At 37.1% G+C, this 25,075-nt stretch overlaps 1 long non-coding RNA gene across 1 annotated transcript in view; it reads left to right on the top strand.

Annotated features, from left to right (window-relative positions):
* The window catches only part of LOC120240741, a 34,418-nt gene extending 33,863 nt beyond the window's left edge, over positions 1 to 555 (top strand). The window contains exon 3 of the long non-coding RNA XR_005530711.1: positions 494 to 555. This is a non-coding gene — a long non-coding RNA (uncharacterized LOC120240741). The remainder of the gene's footprint in view (positions 1 to 493) is intronic.
* Positions 556 to 25,075: the final 24,520 nt, after the last annotated feature.

Below are 25,075 nucleotides of genomic sequence, written 5' to 3'. Positions count from 1 at the left end.
TTCTGAATGTATTGAGATGACTGCATGATTTTTATCCTTAGTTTTGTTCATTTGGTATATCATATTGATTGATTTGTGAATAGTGAACCATCCTTGCATACCCAGAATAAATCCCATTTGATTGTGGTAAATGATCTTTTCATTTATTATTTAATTATTAAATGTTTATTTTATTTATTTTGAAAGAGAGAGCAAGCAAGCAAGCAGCGGAGGGGCAGAGACAGAGGGAGAGAGAGAATCCCAAGCAGTCTCTGAGTTATCCATGCAGATCCTTATGTGGGGCTTGAACTCACAAACTATACAATCATGACCTGAGCTGAAATCAAGAGTCAGATGCTTAACTGATGGAGCCACCTGGGTGCCCCTAAATGACCTTTTTTTAAGTATATTGTTGATAAAGGGAGCTAAGATGATGGCATAGTAGGAAGACCCTAGGCTTATCTTGTCCGTCAAACACAACTAGATAACTATCAAATCATTCTCAATATCCCAGAAATCAACTTGAAGACTGACAGGACTAACTCTACAACTAAAGGGAGAGAAGAAACCACATTGAAGAAGGTAGGAAGTGCGGAGATATGATTTTTGGGGAGAAACAAATAGCAGATTTTGTAGAGGGGAGGGTGCCCTGGTCGTGGAGAAAGGTGAAATAAAGAGAGGAGCACACTGGGAAATGCACAAGGAGATCATTTCCTCAAATCCTTTGCCTGGGAAAATGAGAGGGACTGCTTTTTGTGAGTTGTTGCAATTAGTGGGGTGTACAGACTGCAGTTTTAAAGATCTATGGCTTGGCTGGGATAGAGCCCTGGGGGTGCTGCCCTGCTCCTAGAGAAGAGTCAGGCAAACACCCTGGGGGCAGATGGTATGGAAAGAGTGATCTGAAGAGTGCCTGGGGCACACAAAGGGATATTATTTGCTCTTCTTAGAGAACATCCCTGAGAGGTAGCTTTCACAGAGATGTCTCTTCTGGGACAAAAGAGCTGGCTAGGTCTGTTTCCCTCAGCTGCCACTCAGCATAAATACTGAGGCAGCCTCTTTCAGCAGCGCAGTGCCAACACTGGATACCTAATCTGCTTACATCAGGTCCCACACCCCTACTCTGTTGGTGAACTGCCCTTCTCAGTTAAGTTTGCCTCAGTCCCAGTGCTGCAGGACCTTTCCCCAGAAGACCAGCAGAAACCCCTGCCCACACCATGTTTCCCAGCCAGAGAGTTCTTCAGGGCTTCGGTTCTAGTGGAAGTAGTATCAGGTCTCATTTAACAAGCAGACCAGAGTATACCTACTTAAAACTTGCCCCATTCCTCTGCAAATGAGTGACCTGAAGAATAGAGCAGCTGAAACACAGCAGCACAGTGCACTCAGCACACAGCAGAGGCACTTTCCAAAATGCCAGGCCCTGGACCCTGTGTGACCTGTTCTTTGAAAAGCTATTATTCTCAGAAGCATAAAACAAGCATAATGGGCTTTTCTAACAAAGAGAAGAAGATAGAGACTTAGACAAAATGACAATACAGATGAATTCATCCCAAATGAAAGAACAAGATAAGCTCAGAGATCTAAGTGAAACAGATATAAGTAATGTGCCTGATGGAAAATTTAAAGCCACAATCATAATTATACTTGCTGGGTTTGAAAAAAGAATGGAAGACTTCAGGTAGGCCCTTACTACAGAGACAAAAGAATTAAAATACAATCAGTCAAAAATGAAAAGGCAGTAACCAAAATTCAAAACAGGCTTGATGTGATAAAATAGGATGAAAGAAACAGAGGAGTAAATAAGTAATTTAGAAGATAAAATACTGGAAAATGATGAAGCTGAACAAAAGAGAGAAGAATTATGGAACATTAGAATAGACTTAGGGAACTCAGTAATTCCATCAAACATAACATTCATATTATAGGAGTCCCAGAAGATAGAAAAGAGGGTAGAAAATTTATTTGAGGAAATAATAGCTGAAAACTTCCCTGATCTGGGGAAGTAATCAGACATCCAGATCCAGGAGGCACAGAGAACTCCTGTCAAAATCAACAAAGGCAGACCAACACCAAGACATACTGTAATTAAATTTGTAAAACAAAGTGATAAAGAAAAAAACTTAAAAGCAGCAAGACCAAAGAAGTCCCTAACTTAGAAGGGAAGACCCATAAGGCCAGCTACAGATCTGTCAATAGAAACGAGGCAAGTCAGAGAGGGGGTGGTATGATATGTTCAGTGTGCTGAATGGGAAAAATCTGCAGCCATGAATACTCTATCAAGCAAGGCTACCATTCAGAATAGGAGGAGAGAGAGAGTTTGCCAAACAAACAAAAACTAAAGGTATTCGTGACCACTAAACCAGCCCTGCAAGAAATATTAAAGGAGACTCTTTGAGTGAAAAGGAAGTACCAAAAGTGACAAAGACAAGAAAGAGAGAAAAATCCCCAGAAACAATGACAAAACTAGTGATAAAATGGCAATATATACGAATCTATCAATATTTACTCTGAATGTAAGTGGACTAAATGTTCTACTCAAAAGGCATAGAATGACAGAATGGATAACAAAACAAGGCCCATTTATATGCTGCTATGTAAGAGACTCATTTTAGACATAAAGACACCTGCAGATTGAAAGTGAGGGGATGGAGAAACATTGATCATACACATGGACTTAAAGCCAGAGTAGCAGTACTTCTATATAACAAAATAAACTACTTCTATATAACAAAATAAACTAAACCAAAGACTAACAAGAGATGAAGAAGGGCACTGTATCATAATAAAGGGGACAATCCAAAAAGAAAATAAAAAATTCTAAATACTTAAACACTGAACATGGGAATACCCAAATGTATAAAATAATTACAAACAAACTCATTGATAATACAATAATCATAGGGGACTTTAGTACCTCATTTACATCAACACACAGATCATCTAAACAGAAAATCAATAAGAAAATAATGATGCTGAATGACATACTGGACCAGATGGACCTAACAGATACATCCAGAACATTCCATCCTAAAGTAGCAGGATACACCTCTTTTCCAGTGCACATGCGACATTATTCAGATTAGATCACATACTAGATCACAAATCAGGCAAGGAAAAAGTCAAACTTTTGTTCTTCACAGATGACATGATACTTTATGTGCAAAACCTGAAAGACTCCACCATAAAATTGCTAGAACTGATACACTAATTCTGTAGAATTGTAACATATAAAATCAGTGTGCAGAAATCTGTTGCATTTTTATACACCAATGATGAAGAGGCAGAAAGAGAAATCAAGGATTCAACCCCATTTACAACTGCACCAAAACCTGTAAGATAGCTAGAAATAAAGCTAACAAAGAGATAAAAGATCTATACTCCCCAAACTGTAGAACACTTACAAAACAAACTGAAGAAGATACAAAGAAATGGAAAAACATTCCATGCCCATGCATTAGAAGAACAAATATTGTTAAAATGTCTTTACTATCCAAAACAGTCTGCACATTCAGCGCAATCGCAATCAAAATAATACCAGCATTGTTCACAGCGCTAGAACAAACAATTCTCAAATTTGTATAGAACCAGAAAAGACCCCCAAATAGCCAAGGTAATGTTGAAAAAGAAAAGTAAAGCAGGAGACATCACCATTCCAGACTTTAAGCTGTATTACAAAGTTATAATCATCAAGACAGTATGGTACTTGCACAAAAAACAGACATACAAATCAATGGAACAGAACAAAGAACCCATAAATGGCCCCTGACTGTATGGTCAACTCATTTTTGATAAAGCAAAAAAGAACATCCGATGGAAAAAGTCTTGTTAACAAATGATGTTGGGAAAGCTGGACAGTGACATGCAGAAGAATGAAAGTTAACCACTTTCTTACACCATACACAAAAATAAATTCAAAATGATGAACTAAATGTGAGACAAGAAACCATCAAAATCCTAGAGGAGAACATAGGCAGCAACATCTTTGACCTCTGTCAGAGCAACTTCTTACTAGACATGTCTCCAGAGGCAAGGGAGACAAAAGCAAAAATGAACTATTGGGATCTCTTCAAGGTCACTTCTGCACAGCGAAGGAAACAATCAGCAAAACTAAGAGGCTTCCTATGGAATGGGAGAAGATATTTGCAAATGGCATATCGAATAAAGGGCTAGGATCCAAAATCTATAAAGAACTTACCAAACTCAACACCCAAAAAACAAATAATCCAGTTAAGAAATGGGCAGAAGACATGAATAGACATGTTTCCAAAGAAGACATCCAGATGGTTAATAGAAACGTGAACAGAGATGTTCAACATCACTCATAGTCAGGGAAATACAAATCAAAACCACAGTGAGATACCACCTCACACCAGTCAGAATGGCTAAAGGTAGCAACTCATTAAATGACAGATGTTGGTGAGGATGCAGAGGAAGGGGAAATCTCTTGTACTGTTGGTGGGAATGCAAACTGGTGCATCCACTCTGGAAAATAGCGTGGGGGTTCCTCAGAAAGTTAAAGATAGAATGACCCTGTGACCCAGCAATTGCACTGCTAGGTATTAATCCAAAGGATACGAAAATACTGATGGGAAGGGGCACATGCACTCCAGTGTTTATAGCACCGCTATCAACAGTAGCCAAAGTATGGAAAGAGCCCAAATGTCCATCGACTGACGAATGGATAAAGAAGATGTGGTATATATATTCAGTGGAATATTACTTGGTGATCAAAGGGAACGAAATCGTGCCATTTGCAATGATAGAACTAGAATGCATTATGCTAAGTGAAATAAGTCAGTCAGAGAAAGACAAATACCATGTGATTTCTCTCGTGGAATTCAATAAACAGATGAACAGAGTAGAAGGGAAGGAAAAATAAAATAAGATAAAAATAGGGAGGCAAACCATTAGAGACTTGTAACTATAGAAAATGAACTGAAGGTTGCTGGAGAGGAGGTAAGTGAGGGAATGGGCTAAATGGGTGAGGGGCATTAAGGAGGGCACTTGTGATAAGCACTGGCTGTTATATATAAGTGAGAAATAACTAAATTCTACTTTCTGAAACCAATACTACATTATATGTTAACTAACTTGAATTTAAATAAAATCTTGGAAAGAAAAAAAGCAGCAAGAGAAAAGAAGATAGTTACATATAAGGGAAACCCCATAAGGTATTAGATTTTTCTTTTAAACCTGTGTGTATACATACTTAGATACATTTTATATATATGTGTGTGCGTGTGTATATATATATATATATATAATTTATTGTTAAGTTGGCTAACATACAGTGTATATACAGTGTGCTCTTGGTTTTGGGGGTAGATTCCTGTGATTCTTCATTTATATACAGCACCCAGTGTTCATCCCAACAAGAGCCCTCTTCAATGCCCATCACCTGTTTTTTCCATCCTCTGTCCCCCATCCCCCCGATATCAACCCTCAGTTTGTTCTCTATATTTAAGAGTTTCTTATGGTTTCCCTCCCTTGCTGTTTGAAACTATTTTTAACTGTTAGGGGATTTTTCAACTGGAACTTTGTAGGCCAGAACAGACTGGAATGATGTATTCAAACTGCTGAAAGGAAAAAAATCTGAATCCCGAAATAGTCTCCCTAGCATGGCTATCATTCAGAATAGAAGGAGAGATAAAGATTTTCCCAGACAAATAAAAGCTAAAGAAGTACATGACCACTAAAGCAGCTCTACAAGAAATAATTAAAGGAGATTTTTTGGAAAGTAAAGAACATAAATAAGAGTATGAAAAGTAGGAAACACAAAAGCATTAAAAATAAATCCGTAAAAATCAGTCAAGAGATTCACAAAATAGAAGGATGTAAAGTATGACAACATATACCCACAATGTGGTGGGGTGGGGGGAGTGGTGGTGTAAAGAATGGATTGAAATTGAAGTGACCATCCAATTAATATAGACTGTTATATGCAGAAGATACTATATGCAAACTTAATGGTAACTACATGTAAAAAACCAGCTATATACAACAAATAAAGGTATCAAGGTATTAAGAAATCAAGCCAGCAAATCAAGAGAATAGAGCAAGAGAAGAGAAGAAGAGAAATACAAAAACAACCACAAAACAAGTAACATGATGACAATAAATACATGTCTATCAATAATTACCTTGCATATAAATGGACTAAGTGCTCCAGTCAAAAGACATAGGGTTACAGATTTTAAAAAAACAACCAATAACATCTATATGCTGCCTATGACAGACTCATTTCAGACCAGAAGACACTTGTAGATTCAAAGTGAGGGGACAGAGACAAATGTATCATGCAAATAAATGGCAAAAGAAAGATGGAGTAGGAATTCCTATATCGAAGTTGATTTTAAAATGAAGAATGTAATAAGAGAGAGAAGGACACTATATAATAATAAAAAAGACAATCCAACAAAAAGATATAACAATTGGAAATATTTATGTACCCAATGTGAATGTACCAAAATATATAAAATAGTTAATAACAACATAAAGGAACTAATCGATAGTGATGAAATAATGGTAATAGTATGGAATGTTAACACCCCACTTGCGTCAATGGACAGATCATCCAAACAGAAAATCAACAAAGGAAATAGTGTCTTTTTTTAATTTTTTTTTTTTTTGAGAGAGAGAGAGAAAAAGAAACAGATCACGAGTTAGGGAGGGGCAGAGAGAGAGAGGAAACAGAATCCAAAGCAGGCTCCAGGCTCTGAGCTGTCAGCAGCTCACAAGCCATGAGATCATTACCTGGGCTAAAGTTGAACACTTAACCAACTGAGTCACCCAGGTGCCCCGGAAGTGATGGCTTTGAATGATACACTGGACCACATGGATTTAACATATATATTCAAAACGTTCCATCGTAAATAGAATACACATTCTTTTCAAGTGCATATGGAACATTCTCCAGAGTAGATCACATATTAGGTCACAAAACAGGTCCTACCAAATTCAGAAATACCAAAGTCATTTCATGCATCCTTTCTGACCACAAAACTATGAAACTAGAAATCAGCCCCATGACAAAATCTGGAAAGACCACAAATACATGGAAATTAAGTAACATGATACTAAACAATGGTCAGCTAAGAAACCAAAGAGGAAATTTTTAAAAAATTGGATACAAATGAAAATGAAAACTCAACTGTCCAAAACTTCTGGCATACAATAAAGCAGTTCTAATAGGAAATTTATAGCAATACAGGCCTACTTCAAGAAGCAAGTAAAATCTCAAATAAGATTGGTTAACCTTATATATAAAGGAGCTAGAAAGAGAAGAACAAATAAAACCCAAACTCAGCAGAAAGAATGAAATGATAAAAATTAGAGCAGAAATAAATAATGCATAAACAAAAACAAAAACAAAACAACCAAACAACCCTCCCCCGAACAATAGAACAGATCAGTGAAATCTGAAGCTGGTTCTGTCAAAAAATAAAAAATACTGACAAACCTTCAGCCAGACTGATGAAAAAGAGAGAAAAAGAGAGGGAGTCCACATAAACCAATTAAAGATGAGAAATCACAACCAACACCACAGGAATACAAACAATTATAAGAGAATTATATGAAAAACTATATGCCAACAGTTGGACAACCTGAGAAAAATAGACACATTCCTAGAAACATATAACCTACCAAAACTAACAGGAAGAAACAGAAAATTTGAACACATGGATTACCAGCAATGAAACTGAATCCATAATCAAAAATCTCCCAACATGGGGTGCCTGGGCGGCTTAGTCGGTTAAGCGTCCGTGACTTTCGCTTAGGTCATGATCTCACGGTTCGTGGGTTCGAGCCCCGCATCGGGCTCTGTGCTGACTGCCAGCTCAGAGCCTGGAGCCTGTTTCAGTCTGTGACTCTCTCTCTCTCTGACCCTCCCCTGCTCACGCTGTCTCTCTCTCTCTCCTAGAAATAAATAAAAATATTAAAAAAAAAATCTCCCAACAAACAACAGTCCAGGACCAGACAACTTCACAGGTGAATTCTACCAAACATTTAAAGAAAACTTAATACCTTTTTTCAAACTATTGCAAAAAATAGAAGTGGAAGGAAAACTTGAAGTATTATTCTATGAGGCCATCATTACCCTGTTACCACAACTAGATAAAGACACTTGTAAAGAAGAGAAACTATAGGCCAATATTGTTGATGAATACAGGTGCAAAAATCCTCAACAAAATACTAGCAAATCATAATTCAACAATACATTTAAAAAAGTCATTCACCATGATCAAGTGAAATTTATTCCTGGGATGCAAGGGCAGTTCAATTGTTCACAAATTAATCAACATGATACATCACATTAATAAGAGAAAAAATAAAAACCATGTGATCATTTTAATAAATGATGCAGAAAAAGCATTTGACAAAGTATAACATCTTTCATGATTTAAAAAAAATCCTCAACAAAGTAAGTTTAGAGGCAGCATACCTCTACATAAGAAAGGCCTTACAGGAAAAACCCACAGCAAATATCATACTCACTGCAGAAAAACAGAGCTATTCCTCTGAAGGTCAGGAACAAGGCAAGAACGTCCATGCTTATCACTTTTATTCAACACAGTACTGGAAATCCTAGCCGCAGCAGTCAGACAACAAAAAGAAATAAAAGGCATCCAAATTGATAAGGAAGAAGTATGATGCTATACATAAAAACCTGAAAGACTCCACCAAAAAGCAACTAGAAGTAATAAATAAGTTTATTAAGGTCATAGGATACAAATGAGTGAACAGGAATCCACTGCATTTCTAAACACTAGTAATGAAGCAGTAGAAAGAGAAATTAAGACAATAATCCCATTTATGATTGCACCAAAAATAATAAAATACCAAGGAATTAAATTTAACTAAAGAAGTGAAAGACCTATACTCTGAAAATTATAAAACATTCATGAGAGAAATTGAAGATGACACAAAGAAATGTAAAGACATTCAAATACTGTTGTTAAAATGTTTATACTGCGCAAAGCAACCTATGGATTTAATGCAACCTTATCAAAATAGCAACACCAACAGTGTTACTCACAGAACTAGTAAAACTAATTGTAAAATTTGTGTGGAACCACAAAAATCCCCAAATAGCCAAAGCAGTCTTGAACAAGAACAAAACTGGAGGTATCACAGGCTTCAAGTTATACTATAAGGGTGTAGTAGTCAAACAGTTTGGTACCGGCACAAATATAGACACACAAATCAGTGGAATAAAACAGAGACCCCAGAAATAAACCCACAATTAAATGTTCAATTAATTTTTGACAAAGAAGGCAAGAATTTGCAATGGGAAAAAAGATAGTTTCTCTTACAAATTATATTGGGAAAATTAGACAGCTACATGCAAAAGAATAATACTGGCCCACTTACCCATACACACAAATAAACTTAAAATGGATTAAGGACCTAAATATGAGATGTGAAACCATAAAATTCCTAGAAGAGAGCACATGAAATAATTTGTCTGACATTGACTGTAACAAAATCTTCTAGATACATATACTGAGGCAAGGGAAACAAAGGCAAGAATAAACAATATCAAAACAAAAAGCTTCTGCACGGCAAAGGAAATGATCAACAAAACTAAAAGACAGCCTACTAAATGGGAGAAGATATTTGCAAGTGACATATCTGATAAAGGGGTAGTATACAAAATATATAAAGAACTTAGATAACACTAAAAACAAAGAATCAGATTAAAAATGAGCAGAGTGAGGCACCCGAGTGGCTCATTCAGTTAGGCTTCTGACTCTTGATTTCAGCTCAGGTCATGATCTTACAGTTCGAGAGTTTTAAAGCCCAGCATCAGGCTCTGCACTGTTAGCACTTGGGATTCTCTTTCTCCCTCGCTCTCTGACCCTCCTCCAGTGGCACATGCTCTCTCTCTCTCAAAACCTAAAAAAAAATACAAAAATGGGCAGAAGACATGAACAGACATGTCTCCAAAGAGGACATCTAGGTAGCCAATGATACATGAAATGATGTTCAACATCACTTATCATCAGGGAAATGCAAATCACAACCACAATGAGGTAACACCTTAAACCTGTCAGAATGGCTGAAATAAAAAATAAACAAGTGTTGGTGAAGGTGTGGAGAAAAAGCAACCCTTATGCACTGTTGGTGGGAATACAAACTGGTGCAGCCACTGTGGAAAACAGTATGGAGGTTCCTCGAAATTAAAAATACAACCACACTACATTCCAGTAATCACACTACTGAGTATTTACCCAAAGAATATGAAAACACCAATTTGATGAGATACATGCATCCCTATGTTTACTACAGCATTCTTTGCAATAACCAAATTTTGGAAGGAGCCTAAGTGTCTATTGATAGATGAATGGATAAAGAAGATGCAGTATATATGTATATGTATACACACACACACACAGACACACTAGGATATTATTCAGCCATAAAAAATTATTAAAGAGGAAGAAAGAGAAGCAAAACAAGAAACAGACTCTTAACTGCAGAGAACAAACTGATGGATATCAGCAGAGGTTGATGGGAAGATGGAATAAATAGATGATGGGGATTAAGGAGTGCACTTGTGATGAGCACCAGGTCTTGTATGGAAGTGTGAAATCACTAAATTGTACACCTGAAACTAATGTTACACTGTGTGTTAACTAATTAGAATTTAAGTAAAACTTCTAAAAAATGAAATTTTGCCATTTGCAACAAATGGATGGAGCGAGAGAGTATAAAGCTAAGAGAAATAAGCCAGTTGGAGAAGCAAAAATACAGTTTCACTCATATGTGGAATTTAGGAAACAGAAAAAAATGAACAAAAGAGAAAAAAAGACAAAAACACTCTTAATTGTAGAGAATAAACACTTGATTATCAGAGAAATGGTGGGTGAGGAGATGGGTGAAATAAGTGAAGGGTATTAAGATTACACTTATCTTGATGAAGATTCAGTAATGTATGGAATTGTTGAATCACTATATTATACAACTAAAACCATAACACTGTGTATTAACTACAGCAGAATTAAATAAATTAAGGGTACCTTGGAGGCTCACTCAGTTAAGCATCTGACGCTTGGTTTCAGCTCAGGTCATGATCTTGTGGTTCATGTGATTGAGCCCTGCATTGGGCTGGCTTGGGATCTCTTGGAATTTCTCTTTTCCTCTCTCTGCCCTTCCCCTGCTCATGCACATGCACACTTTCTCTTTCTTTCTCTTTCTTTTTTTTCTCTCTCTCTCAAAATAATCATTTAAAAAATTAATTAAATATTAAAAATTGAAAAGTTTTTAAAAGTTGTGGTTTAAAAGAGCAACTAGCATATAGAATAGCCAACCTTAGAACTCTGCCAAACAGCGGGGAAGCTGCTGGAATCTTCACCAAGTAGGAGGGTCTAACAGACATGATGTACACTTTCCCTTTACCTTCAAAACACACCAGTGCACAGTCTGGTTACCCTAACCAGCCTGCCACGTGAGTGAGCCCCAATTTCTAGCCCAAACCAGCCCCAGCTGTCCCACCAGGGCATCCACAGGCCATGCACACTAGGACACCCCTGGTTAGTGTTCACTAAAGTCTCAGCCTTCTCACCAGGATGACACAGGTGCAAAGCTCCCCCAACGCTCCAGGCTCACAGTCACTTTATCTTCAGCAGGCTTGATCCAGTACCTTGGTGCAGAATGCACTGGAACCTCTCAGTTGATGTCTGCTTCAGATCTGGCTGTCCCTGCTAGGGTAACCCCAGTATGGAGTACCCTGGGACACTCATGTTCATGCTGCCTGGGCTCTAGTTGCCTGGCCAGGACCAAACACCTTGGGATACCACAGCTTGCACCCAGTTCAGCTTCAGCTATCCTGCCAGGGCACATTTTGTGTGGATAGCCCAGGGACCAAACCAGCTCTTGCTCATTTTAGTTTTAGCTGTCACATGAGGTCATCCCTGCATAAAGTGTCTCAGGACCTCCTGGCCTTTACCACACCTTGGCTCCAGCTGCTCCTTCAGGGTACTCTCTGCACAGAGAATACAGAAATACCATGGTATGCGTCCACTTCAGCTATCTTACCAAGGTGCCTTCTGTTCCCCCAGCTTGTGCCCACTTTAGGCTCAGGTATCCTGCCAGGATACCCTCTGCACAGAGAGTTCAGGGGCCTTCTGGCCTGCACACTTCATCATCTCCAGCCACCCTACTGTAGTACCTCCTGCAGCAAGCACCCTGGGATATCCTGGCTTGCACCCACTTCATCTTTAGCTCTCATACAGGTGCTCACTATGTGGAAAGCCCACAGACCCCAGCCCATGCCAGCCACAGCGATAGTTAGCCAGCAAAAGTCATGAAACACACACAGTCTACACAGGAGACAATCATACACAAGACCATCCCTTCATATTTAGGAGAAGTAACTGTTCAGTCTAATCTGTAAAAAACAAATACAGAAAGTCAAGCAAAATGAGGAGACAGAAGAACATACTCCCCCCCCCAAAGCAAAACAAAACAAAACAAAACAAAAAAAAGCTCTTAAAGCCTAATTCCAACAACAACAACAAGCTGAACTATTTGCTTTTGTTATGTGTAACTTTGACCTTTAAAAATGCATGCTGAAGCTGCTGGCTATAGAACTTACCAGCTGTGAGTCATGAAGCTAGATGATGGAAGCCAGAAGATAATTGGCTGATGTCTTTAAAGTGTTGAAAGAAAATAACAACCTTAGATTCTATACACAATGAAAATTCTTCAGAAACAAAAGTAAAATAGAGATATTTTCTGATAAATATAATTGAATTTATCAGCAGACATATACTAAAAAGAAATTCTTTATAAGTATTGTGCATTGATTGCACCATTACCGTACCTAAAAGGGAGTTCTTTAGCCAGAAGGCAGATGATCACTGGATAGAAACACAGTAAAACAGAAAGAAATGAAGGACACTGGAAAGGATAAATATGTGAATAAAATTAAATGGCTTTAGATTATCGAAAATAACAATATAGGTTTTAAAATGTATATAGAATTAAAATACATTTTAAAAATAGCACAAGATGTGGGATGTGGTTTTCAGTGTTGCAGTAACATCCTTGCATATCTGGAAAATGGTGAAAGTACTAATTTGTAGTAGATTAATAATGTATGCTCTCATCTCTAAGGAAACTGATAAAAGAATAATAAATGAGTATATAACTAATGTACAGTAGAGGGTTAACTCATCAGGCCCGAGTTGATCAAACCCTGCACATTCCTGGGTCTTTGGACTGGCTTTTGACCAGCTCCTGAGAAATAATCTCTAAACCTTTGGATATTCTGCCTAGATATCCCAACTTTGCATACATGAGGCTGTGGACCATGCCTGCTAATTTTTTCTAGCAGTGTGAATTCTGGTAAACACGTGCTTTTATTCATCTGTGGCCCTAGGCCATGCTTTATCAGTTTGGAGGTAGAGGTGGGAGGGACCGCACTGGAGACTGATCAGCTGAAGTCAGTCGGACAGGTGTTCCATGCGTATATGTGATGACTGCCCCCCAGCTCTCCCCATCCCATCCAGACACTCTCTGTATGTCATTAATATCTCAGTAGAGCTGGGGTAGACCCCTGGACACTAAGACTTTGGTGAAGTTCCCTGGCCTTTTCCCTGTTGCCAGTTGTTTGCATGTGTTGTTATACATCATTTCTGGGACAATTAAATGCTGCTACTGTGATTCCTCTAGGAGAGGTCAAGTTGAGCCTGGTGTCTCCTAGATTGCACTATGCACATTTGTCATTGCTGATTTTAACCTCTATATTTTCATTGCATTATATCATAATGGTGAGTATACAGTTTTTCTAGGTTCTGAGTTGTTCTTGGAAATCATTGAACCTGAAAGTGATCTCGGGATCTGCTGATAGAAAAAAAAGTTGTTGTTTAACAACAACAAATTAACACTAACAAATCAATACAGGAGAAAAATGGAATAATATAATCTTGATTGATAGAGGAAAAAGTAAGGAACAAATAACACATTAGGCAAATGGAAAATATGAATTAAGCTGAGAGATTTAGACTTTAATATTATAATTATGGTCAGTGTAAGTGGGCTAAATAATTAAAAGACAAACTGTTACTCGATTTTTATATTTTTAATTATTTTAAATTTAATTTAAATGATTTTTCTGAGACACAGAATGTTGAACGAGGGAGGGCAGAGAGAAAGGAAGACACAGAACCGGAAGCAGGTTCCAGGCTCTGAACTATCAGCATAGAGCACAACATGGGGCTTAAACTCACGAACTGTGAGATCTTGACCTGAGCCAAAGTTGGATGCTTAAATGACTGAGCCACCCAAGTGCCCCTATCACACTTGATTTTTAAATCCACCTGTATGCTGTTTACAGTACCACATCTTAAATATAAAAGCATGAAAGATTTTTAAAAAAGGATGGGAAAAGATATTCCAGGCAAACACAATCCACGAGAAAGCTATTGTAGACATACTAATATAAGATGAAGTAGATTTTAGTGAGATAGAGACATTTAATGTTAAAATGGTCAATCTCACAGAAAGGTAACATTCTGTATTTGTATGTCCTTTATAACATATAAAATAAAAGTTATAAAAAGGAAATTGGCCATTCCACAATCATAGTTTCTTTATCCATTGAGATGATCATTTGGAGGCTTTTTGTCCTTTATTTTGTTAATGTGGATTCCACTGATTTTTAAAAATGTTGAACAAATCTTGCATATCTGGAAAATGGTGAAATTCATTCTTGTTGAACAAATCTTATTATTCTTGGAATAAACCTAATTGGACTGTGATATTATTAGCTTTATATATAGCTGGATTCAATTTGCTAATATTTTACTCATGATTTGTATGTTTACATGCCTGTTTGTTTTGACTACCAATGCCCACAGTGGGTTGTCGGGCATATACTTTTTCAGTAGGTTCAGATGACTGAACACGTAACATCCAACCTGGATGTAGAAGAAACAAGTCAGATTTATTAAGACATATAACTCCATGGAGGAAGAACACAGCACACCTTGAGGCACCTCAGGGGTGGCAGTAGGGGTGGAAGAAAGAGTAGAAACCAAAAACAGAGCTGTGAATAAGTTGAGGCCTTATATGACTTATTGGGCAGGGCTTCCTCCATCAACAGAGTTAAACTGGATGGTTTGAATGAAAGCAGCTGGAAAACTAGGTCAAGACTAAGAGGAAGTGCAGAGGAACTGAGAGTGGATTGTTTTAGATAAAAAGGTAGACAGCAAGGAATTCTACCTATTAGAATAGCAAAGAGAAAGAGCTACTAGTGTGGGTTGGTAGTCCCTGTGAAAAGGGAGGAGTCTCTTCTAGGGTAAGTCTATTTTTTCCTTTAGACCCATGACAGATGTCATTGTAGTAATTGTGTCAGAAAAGATTTTCTCAGTGCGATGTTCAGGGGAAGAGATCAGCCTGTATTTTCTTTTCTTGAGTTTTCTTTGTTGGGTATTGGTATGAAAGTTATTTTAGTCTCACAGAATGAGGTGGAAAATGTAACCTCTTTTATTGCTTTCTAGAAAAGTTTATATATTGGAGTTAATACTTCCTTAAATGTTTGAAAGAATTCACTAATGAATCATCTGAAACTAGTTTTCTTTTTGAGTGGCTCTTCTAATTAGACTCAGTTTTTTCAGTAGAAAATTTGATTTTTTAAAAATTTCTCCTTGATTTTGGTAAGTTATTTTTTCAATTTGTTTTGTTGAAAATTTCAAATTGATTAAGTGGATTCCTAAGTATTTTGTTCTTTTAGGTGCTAATATAAATGCAGTTGTTTTCCAGTTTTAGTTTCCAGTTGTTCATTGCAAGCATATAAAAAATTGACTTTTGTATATTGATCTTATATCCTGAAACCTTGGTCAACCATTTATGAGTTCTAATCGTTTTCTAGTGGATTCCTTAGGATTTTCTATATAAAAATTACAGCATGTACATATAGAAAGTTTCACTTTCCCCCCCCAATATATACTTTTTATTATTTATTTATTTTCTTTGCTTATTTCCCTGAGTGGTACCTCCAGTGCAGTGTTGAATACAGGTGGTGAGGGTGGCCATCCTCAGTTTGTTCCTGATCTTGGGAGGAAAGCACTGTCTTCATCATTTAAGTATAATGTTGGCTGTGGTTCTTTGGCAGATATCTTTTATCAGATTGAGGAAGTTTCCCCTTTATTTTTAGTTTATTGACTGTTTCTATCATGAAAGGATGTTGGGCTTTGTCAAATGATTTTTTTCTTTGTCATTGAGTCGATCATGTGATTTTGTTTTTTATTGTAATGATTTTTTGTATTACATTAATTGATGTTTGGATGTCAGACCAACTGCATTCCTCACTTGGTTGTGGTATACTTATATTTTTGTGTTGCCACATTTAGTTTCCTAGTGTTTTGTTGATGATTTTTGTATCCATATTTATAAAAAAATATGGTTGTTTTAAAGTTTCCTTGTAATGACTTTGCCTGTTTTTGGTGTATTGGGGTAATACTTTCCTCATAAAGCATTTCTCTATTTTCTATTTTTTGAAAGAGTTTATGAGTAACTAGTATTCATTCTTTTATTATTAACTAAAGTTTGTATTCAGATTTCCTTAGTTCTTGCTTTTTTTCTTAATTTGTGAAAGGATTCTTCTATCTAGTTAATCCGTTCATCGTCTCACATCTTTTTCTTTTTTTCCTTTTTTGGTGAGAAATTTAAGTTCTCTCTCAGCAAATTCATTTACATAGTACAGTATTATCAACCATAGTCACCACTTTTACATTAATTCTCAGACCTTATTCATCATAGGCCTCAAAGTTTGTACCCATTTACCAGCTTCTTTTTATTTTCCCCATATTCTACCCCCCTGGGAACCAATTTCCTACGATTTCTACAAGTTCGGCGCTTTTTTTTGTTTTAATTTAACATTTCACATATAAGTGATACCATGTAGGATTTGTCTTTCTTTGGCTTATTTTACTTAGCATAATTCTCTCAAGATAGATCCAAATTGAAAATGGCAGAATTTCCTTCTTTCTCACATGTGAATAATATATCGTTGTGTGTACCATATCTTCTTTATCCATACATCTGTTGGTGGACATTTAGGTTGTTTCCCAACACTATCTTCTGAAGAGACTGTCTTTTTTTCCATTGGATATTCTGTTCTGCTTTGTCAAAGATGAGTTGGCCATAAGTATGGGGGTCCACTTCTGGGTTCTCTTGTGTCTGTCCTTGTGCCAGTACTGTACTGTCTTGATGATTCAGCTTTGTAATACATCTTGAAGTCCAGAAGTGTGATGCCTCCAGGTTTGGTTTTCTTTTTCAGGATTGCTTTGCTTATTTGGGGTCTTTTCTGGTTCCATAGAAATTTTAGGATTATTTGTTCTAGTTCTGTGAAAAATACTGATGTTATTTTGATAGAGATTGCTCTTCTGTTTAAGTTAGTTGCTTTAGGTTAATGTTATGGCAGAAGATATGGTTATTTATTTGAGATCTTTCAATTTTGAGAGAGAGAGAGTGGAAGCAGGGGAGGGGCAGAAGGAGACAGAGAGAGACAGAGAGACAAAGAGAGAGGATTTTAAGCAAGTTCCACACCCATTGTGGAGCCTGATGAGGGCTTGATCCCATGACCATGAGATTATTACCTGAACCACAACCAAAAATCAGACACTTAAATGACTGAGCCACCCAGAGGCCCCGAGATCTTTCTTAATATATGCTTTTGCCAGTATAAATCTCCCTCTGAGCACTGCTTTAGCTTTATCTCATAAGTTTTGATATGTTGAATATTTCCAATCATCTCTAAGTATTTGATGATTTCTCTTTAGATTTATTTTTTGACTCATTGGTTATTAAGAAGTGTGTTATTTAAAAACTGACTTGCCAAGTTTTTTTTTCCCCATTACTGATTTCAAATTTCATTCCAGTGTAGCCAAAGGACATACTTTGTATTATTTTTAATCTTTCTAATTTATTGAAGCTTGTTTTATGGCTTAGTATATGATATATTCTGAAGAATGTTTCACATGTGCTTGAGAAGGATGTATGGACTGTGGTTGTTGGGTGGCATATTTGCTGTCTTTTAGGTCTAGTTGGTTTACCGTGCTGCTATGTCTTCTGCTTCCTTGTTGATTTTCTATCCAGTTAATTCTTTCCATTATTGAAAGCAGAGTGTTTAAGTTACCAACCATAATTGTTGAGTAGTCTGTTTTTCCCTTTATTTCTGTCAGATTTTGCTTTGTGTGTTTTGGAGCCATATTATTGGAGGCATATACTTTTATAACTGTGTTCCTAATGGCTCAACTCTTGTGATTATAAAAGTCCCTCTTTATCAAATTAACTGTTTTTCTTTTAAAGGCTTTTTTTGTTTTGTTTCAGTAAAGCTACTCCAATTTTCAAATGGTGTCTATTTCCACAAAATATTTTTATCTACTTACTTTCAATCTGTTTGTATTTTTTAATCTTAAGTGTGCCTTTAAAAAAATTTAATCCATTTACATTTAGTGTTATTATTGAGAGAGTTGGATATACATCAGCCATTTTACTTTTTGCTTTCTAAATACATATGTCTCATGTGTTTATATTCTTGTATTTCTCCTACTACGTTTGCATTTTGTGTATATTTTCTAAGATAGTATTTTAATTTCTTAAATGATTTTTTACTTTTTGTGTGTGTATGCTTGCTTTAGGGTTTATTATATACATCTCATTGGAGTAAACTTCAGATTTATACTAGTTTAATTTTTGTGACATATAGAAACATTTTTCCTATATTGCTGTATTCATTTCCCCCCATTTTTGTGGTAGTATTATTCATATTATAGTTATTAGTGTTTATAAACACAATAATATATTATTTTTTTATTAAAACTTTTTTAATGTTTATTTTTGAGAGAGAGAGAAAGAAACAGAGTGTGAGCAGGGGAAGGACAGAGAGAGAGGAGACACAGAATCCAGAGCTGACAGCACAAAGCCTGATGTGGGGCTCGAACCCATGAACCACAAGATCATAACCTAAGCCAAAGTTGGATGCTTAACCAACTGAGCTAGCCAGATGCCTCAATAATATGTTATTTTAATTATTACTTTACTATCTGTGGTAATTTCTTTAGCTTAGTAGAGCTTTGCTCCCATCCACCTCCTTTTTGCTGTTATTGGCAAATATATTACACATATATTGCATTTATTTTTTTATAGGCCCAACAATACATTGTATACAGATTATTTTATATATTTGTTTTTTAAGTCATTTAAGAGAAGAAGAGGAAAAAAACATTTATATTTCTTTTATAATTACATAATTACCTTTACTGTTTGTATGCCATATGAATTACTGTCTAGGATCACTTGCTATCAGCTTGAAGAAGTTTATTCTTTCTTGTAAGGTGGGTCTGCTAGCAACAAGTTCCCTATTCTTTTACTTCTTAATACAGAAAAGTCTTTATTGCACTTCTATTTACAAAAAAATTTTTTTAAAATTTATATCAGAGAGAGAGAGCAAGTGAGCAGGGGAAGGTCAGAGAGAGAGAGGGAGACACAGAATCTGAAGCAGGCTCCAGGCTCTGAGCTTGCTGTCAGTACAGAGCCTGATACGGGATGAGCCATGAGATCATGACCTGAGCCGAAGTGAGATGCTTAACCGACCGAGCCACCCAGGTGCCCCTTTTGCACCTTTATTTTTGAAAGATAGTTTCCCTGGATGTGGGATTCTTGTTTGACAGATATTTGGGGAACACTTTGAATATGTTGCTCCACTGCCTTACGGCCACGATTATTTCAGCTGTGTAGTTGGTGGTTCATCTTACTGGAATTTTCTGGTAAGTGATGAACCGTTTCCCTCTTGCTGCTTTCAAGAATTTCTCCTTGTCTTTGAGCATTTGTAATATAACTGTAATATAAATGCAAAGATATTTTATTGCATTTATTCCACTTGATGTTTGTGGTGCATCTTGGGTACATAGATCCATGTTTTTCAATAAATTTGGGAAGTGTTAAACTATTATTTCTTCACATACTTTTTACTTTCATTTTTCTGTCTCCTCTTCCCTGCTATTCCTATTGCATGCATGTTATTGTGTATTCAAGCCTTCTATTTCTCTGATTCTCTGTTTATTTAACTTCATTCTTTTTTTTTTTTTCCTGTCCTCTTTGGTTTGCGTTTCTATTGATTTATCTTCACAAATTCTTTGTCTACTGGCTTATATCTACTATTGAAGTCCTGTAGTAAATTTTAGATGTCAGTTATTGTACTTCTTAACTTCAGAATTTTTTTTTGGTTCCTATCTTATAATTTGTCTTTTTTTTTTAAATATTCTCTATTTGTGATCGTACCTTCTTTAATCATCCTTTCCTTTAGTTCTGTGAATATGTTTATAATAGCTACTTTAAAGTCTTTTTCTGTTAAATCCAACATCTAATTGCTTTTACCTACTGTTTGTATCTTGCTTTCTTTCTGATATATGGGTCATACTCCTGCTGCTTTGAAGTCCTTTTGATTTTTTGTTGGAAAAAGGACATTTTAGATCATATATTGTAGTATACTGAGTACTGGGCCCTCTCTTCTCTGGACTTTTATTGCTATATTTTGTTTGTTTGTTGAGTAACTTTCTGGATTATTTTAGTGAATTCTACTTAGGCCAAAACCCCTACAGTTTTAAGCCTCTGATGTTGCTTCTCAGAGTTGCAGTTTTGGATGTGCCCACAGTTATTCTGAGAGGACAGTGGTTATTGGTAGGGTTCTTTCCTTTTTCCCTGACCACATCCAACTATTAAACTCTACTAATTACTGGCTGTTTTCTCTATTGTTTTCAACAATGCTGTGGAAAAATAAATTGTTCTACACATGTATCCAACAAATTATGTCTCCTTTCAAGGAACAGCTCCTGAGATCAGCATTTGATATTTGTTTTGATCCCAACAGGACTCTTTCTAGATATTTTCTTCCCCTTTTCTCTTGAAAACTAGTCACCTATCATCTAATCTGTATTTTTTTTAATGTTTTATTTATTTCTGAGAGAGAGCATGAGCAGGGTAGGGTCAGAGAGAGAGGGAGACACAGAATCAGAAACAGGCTCCAGGCTCTGAACTGGCTGTCAGCACAGAGTCCGACACGGGGCTTGAGGTCATGAGATCATGACCTGAGCTGAAGTCAGACGCTTAACCGACTGAGCCACCCAGGCGCCCCTAGTCTGTATTTTTCTTAAATCCATTAGTCTCCTCCCAATTGCATTTTTTTTTTTTTACAAATAGTTTATTGTCAAATTTGTTTCCACATAACACCCAGTGCTCATCCCCACAAGTGCCCTCCACCATGCCCATCCCCCCTCCTCCCCACATCCATCAGTCCTCAGTTTTTGTCAGCATTCAAGAGTCTCTCATGGTTTGCCTCTCTCCCTTTCCCCCACCATTTCCCCCCTTCTCCCCCATGCTCCTCCGTTAAGTTCCTCCTAATCCTCCTATACGTGCAAACATATGATATTTGTCCTTCTCTGCCTGACTTATTTCGCTCAGCATAACACCCTCAAGGTCCATCCGTGTTGCTACACATGGCCAGATTTCATTGTTTCTCATTGCCATGTAGTATTCCATGGTATAGATAAACCACATCTTCTTGATCCATTCATCTGTTGATGGACACTTAGGCTCTTTCCATGTTTTAGCTATTGTGGAGAGTGCTGCTATGAACATTGGGGTACATGTGCTCCTATGCCTCAGCATTTCTGTATCCCTTGGGTAAATTCCTAGCAGTGCTATTGCTGGGTCATAGGGGAGTTCTATTGTTAGTTTCCTGAGGAACCTCCACACTGTTTTCCAGAGGGGCTGTACCAGTTTACATTCCCACCAACAGTGTAGGAGGGTGCCCGTTTCTCCACATCCTCGCCAGCATCTAGAGTTCTCTGATTTGCTCATTTTAGCCACTCTGACTGGCGTGAGGTGGTATCTCAGTGTGGTTTTGATTTGTATTTCCCTGATGAGGAGGGATGCTGAGCATCGTTTCATGTGTCTGTTGGCCATCTGGATGTCCTCTTTGGAGAAGTGTCTGTTCATGTCTTCTGCCCATTTCTTCACTGGGTTGTTTGTTTTTCGGGCGTGTAGTTTGGTGAGTTCCTTATAGATTCTGGATATTAACCCTTTATCTGATATGTCATTTGCAACTATCTTTTCCCATTCCGTTGGTTGCCTATTAATTTTCTGGGTTGTTTCCTTGGCTGTGCAGAAGCTTTTAATCTTGATGAGGTCCCAACAGTTTATTTTTGCTCTTGATTCCCTTGCTTTTGGGGATGTGTCAAGTAAGAAGTTGCTGCGGTGGAGGTCAAGGAGGTTGTTTCCTGCTTTCTCCTCTAGGGTGTTGATAGTTTCCTGTCTCACGTTCAGGTCCTTTATCCATTTTGAGTTGATTTTTGTGCATGGTGTGAGAAAATGATCTAGTTTCATTCTTCTGCATGTTGCTGTCCAGTTCTCCCAACACCATCTGTTAAAAAGGCTGTCTTTTTTCCATTGGATATTCTTTCCTGCTTTGTCAAAGATCAGTTGGCTGTATACTTTTGGGTCCACTTCTGAGTTCTCAATTCTGTTCCATTGGTCTATGTGTCTGTTTTTGTGCCAATACCATACTGTCTTGAGGATGACAGCTTTGTAGTAGAGGCTGAAGTCTGGGATGGTGATACCTCCCGTTTTGGTTTTATTTTTCAGTATTACTTTGGCTATTCGGGGTCTTTTGTGGTTCCATACAAATTTTTGGATAGTTTGTTCTAGTTTTGAGAAGTATGCTGGTGCAATTTTGATTGGAATTGCATTGAATGTGTAGATAGCTTTGGGTAGTAATGACATCTTAACTATGTTTATTCTTCCTATCCATGAGCATGGAATGTTTTTCCATTTCTTTGTGTCTTCTTCAATTTCCTTCATAAGTTTTCTATAGTTTTCATCATACAGATCTCTTGTATCCTTGGTTAGGTTTATTCCTAGGTATTTTATGGTTTTTTGTGCAATTGTGAATGGGATCAGTTTCTTGATTTCTCTTTCTGTTGCTTCATTGTTGGTGTATAAAAATGCAACCGATTTCTGTACGTTGATTTTGTACCCTGCAACTTGGCTGAATTCTTGGATCCTCCCAATTGCATTTTACCACAGTGTCCACTGTTCATGAGAATACTTGAAGGCTTGAACCTCTTCATACTGTGTTGCAGATGCAGTGAGTTCATTTGGAAAGAGATTAGGATTGCTTCTGCCCACAGGCAAAATCTCTGAGGCAGCGTCTGCCACTGGGGTTGGGAACAGTGTAAAACTTCTCTCTGAGTGACATCCCTAATCTAAGAGCTGAATGAAGATGGAGCCATCAGCCTCAGATCCTCTTGTCTCGCCTCTCTTGTTATGGTACCATGGCCTCTTGAGGCAAGGGTAATCAGGTCCCCATTATTCTCAGCAAAAAATACCAAGGTCGAACCTCATTTCCATGAATGGGGGCTGAGTAGAAGGGAGTTTTCACCTTTTGACCACATTTGCCTATGACATAGCCTCAGCAGTAGGTTGCCCTGGGCAGTATAAAAAAATGGCCAAGTTATTCTCCAGGAAAGCAAGCCCTTCACCTGGGAGGTGGAGGCAGAGGGAGCCCTGTGTTCCTGCTGCAGGAGTTGTGAGTCTGCCGCATTAAGCTAGGAGTGGGAGGGAGGGAGCATTCTTAGTTTAAATACCATATACTCTGGCCTTTCTTAATGAATTTTCAGAGGTTTTTTTAAAATACATTTCTTCATTTGCTGTTTTCCCTTAGGAGCATTTCCAGAGGCCCTAGAGGTTGCTTTTTAGTAATTTTCACCAGTTTCATTGGAGAGTGAGTTAGTGGAGCCCTTCATGCTATCATTTCGGAAGTCATTCTTTCATGATTTTTCCCCCTCTCAACATTACTTTAAAAATATTTATCCTTATTGATACATACTTCTAGTTAATTCATTTTCACTATTTTATACTATTTTACTGCTACTGCATGTAATTTTTCCATGAATCAAGTACAGTTTATTTAGCTCTTTTTCTACTCAGGGATAATTAGGTTACTTTCACCCTTTCATTAGAAACAATGCTGTAGTGTGCCTTTTTGTATGTATCTCCTTTTCCACATGTGCAAAGCCTCTCTATGGTAAACCTTTTAAGTAAAATTTCCAGGTTATTGTGTAATGTTATGACCAACTGTATTTAGTATTGCCGAAGTATCTTCTGAAATACTTAGTTGAATTTACACTTCCTCCATCCTTGGCAACATTTAGTGTTATCATACCTAGTAATTATTGCATTTTTTATTAATGTAAATTTATTCTTTGTTTTAGTAATTTGCATCTCTTGACTATTACTGAGATTAGACAACTTCTTATATTAAATGGTGATGCTTATTAACTGCTTTGAAAATTATCTGTCTATACCTTTTGCCCATTTTTCTGGTTTTGTTTTATTTTGTTTTTTTTTGGGGGGGGAATGTGGGGTGGAATGGGGATATTGATTTGTAGGAGAAATTTTTATATTGCAGTGCCAATTCCCTTTTGGCTATATGGGTTACAAAGTAATTACTCCAGTTTGGGAGCCATAGCTGATTGACCTACAAGTGACATGATCTGGGCTGGGCCAATACAGTTCTTTCCTTCATAATATGAAAGAAATTCAGAACACAGAGATAACAGAGCTTGGGAATTATGTTTATAATTAGGTTCTGGAAAAAATATCATTTTCTGAAGTCTCCTGTGATAGTCTTGTTCCACTATTTCTAGTGTCATCTCTTCCTTTGAGTCTGTGAAATATTCTGGTATCCTTTCAACACCCAGCTACTTAAAAAATATTACGGTGCAGTCTTGGGTCGATTTCTTTTGCTACTAACTACAAAAACAAATTTTAAAAAGTAACTTTAATACTAATGTCAGATCTCTGGCTTGAGGATTTCATTTGTTAGTGGTGCTGTTAACCAAAGTAAGGATTATAGGTGAGGTGGAGGGTGTAACATTTGAGGAAAGGTAATTTGTGCAGTGTTGGACATGCTGAGTTCTGCTACCTGTAGAGTACCCCAAATAGAACTGCCCAGAAAGAATGTGAGGATGAGAAAGAAAAAGGACTAAGATGGAAATCTAGCCAACACTCACTCTTAAAGAATAGAAAA

This window comes from Hyaena hyaena, unplaced genomic scaffold, assembly GCF_003009895.1.
Source record: "Hyaena hyaena isolate Hyena2069 unplaced genomic scaffold, ASM300989v1 scaffold_260, whole genome shotgun sequence".
Taxonomy (NCBI): Eukaryota; Metazoa; Chordata; class Mammalia; order Carnivora; family Hyaenidae; genus Hyaena; species Hyaena hyaena.
Note: the sequence above shows the minus strand (reverse complement) of the source record. Positions and strands in the feature narration are given on the sequence as shown.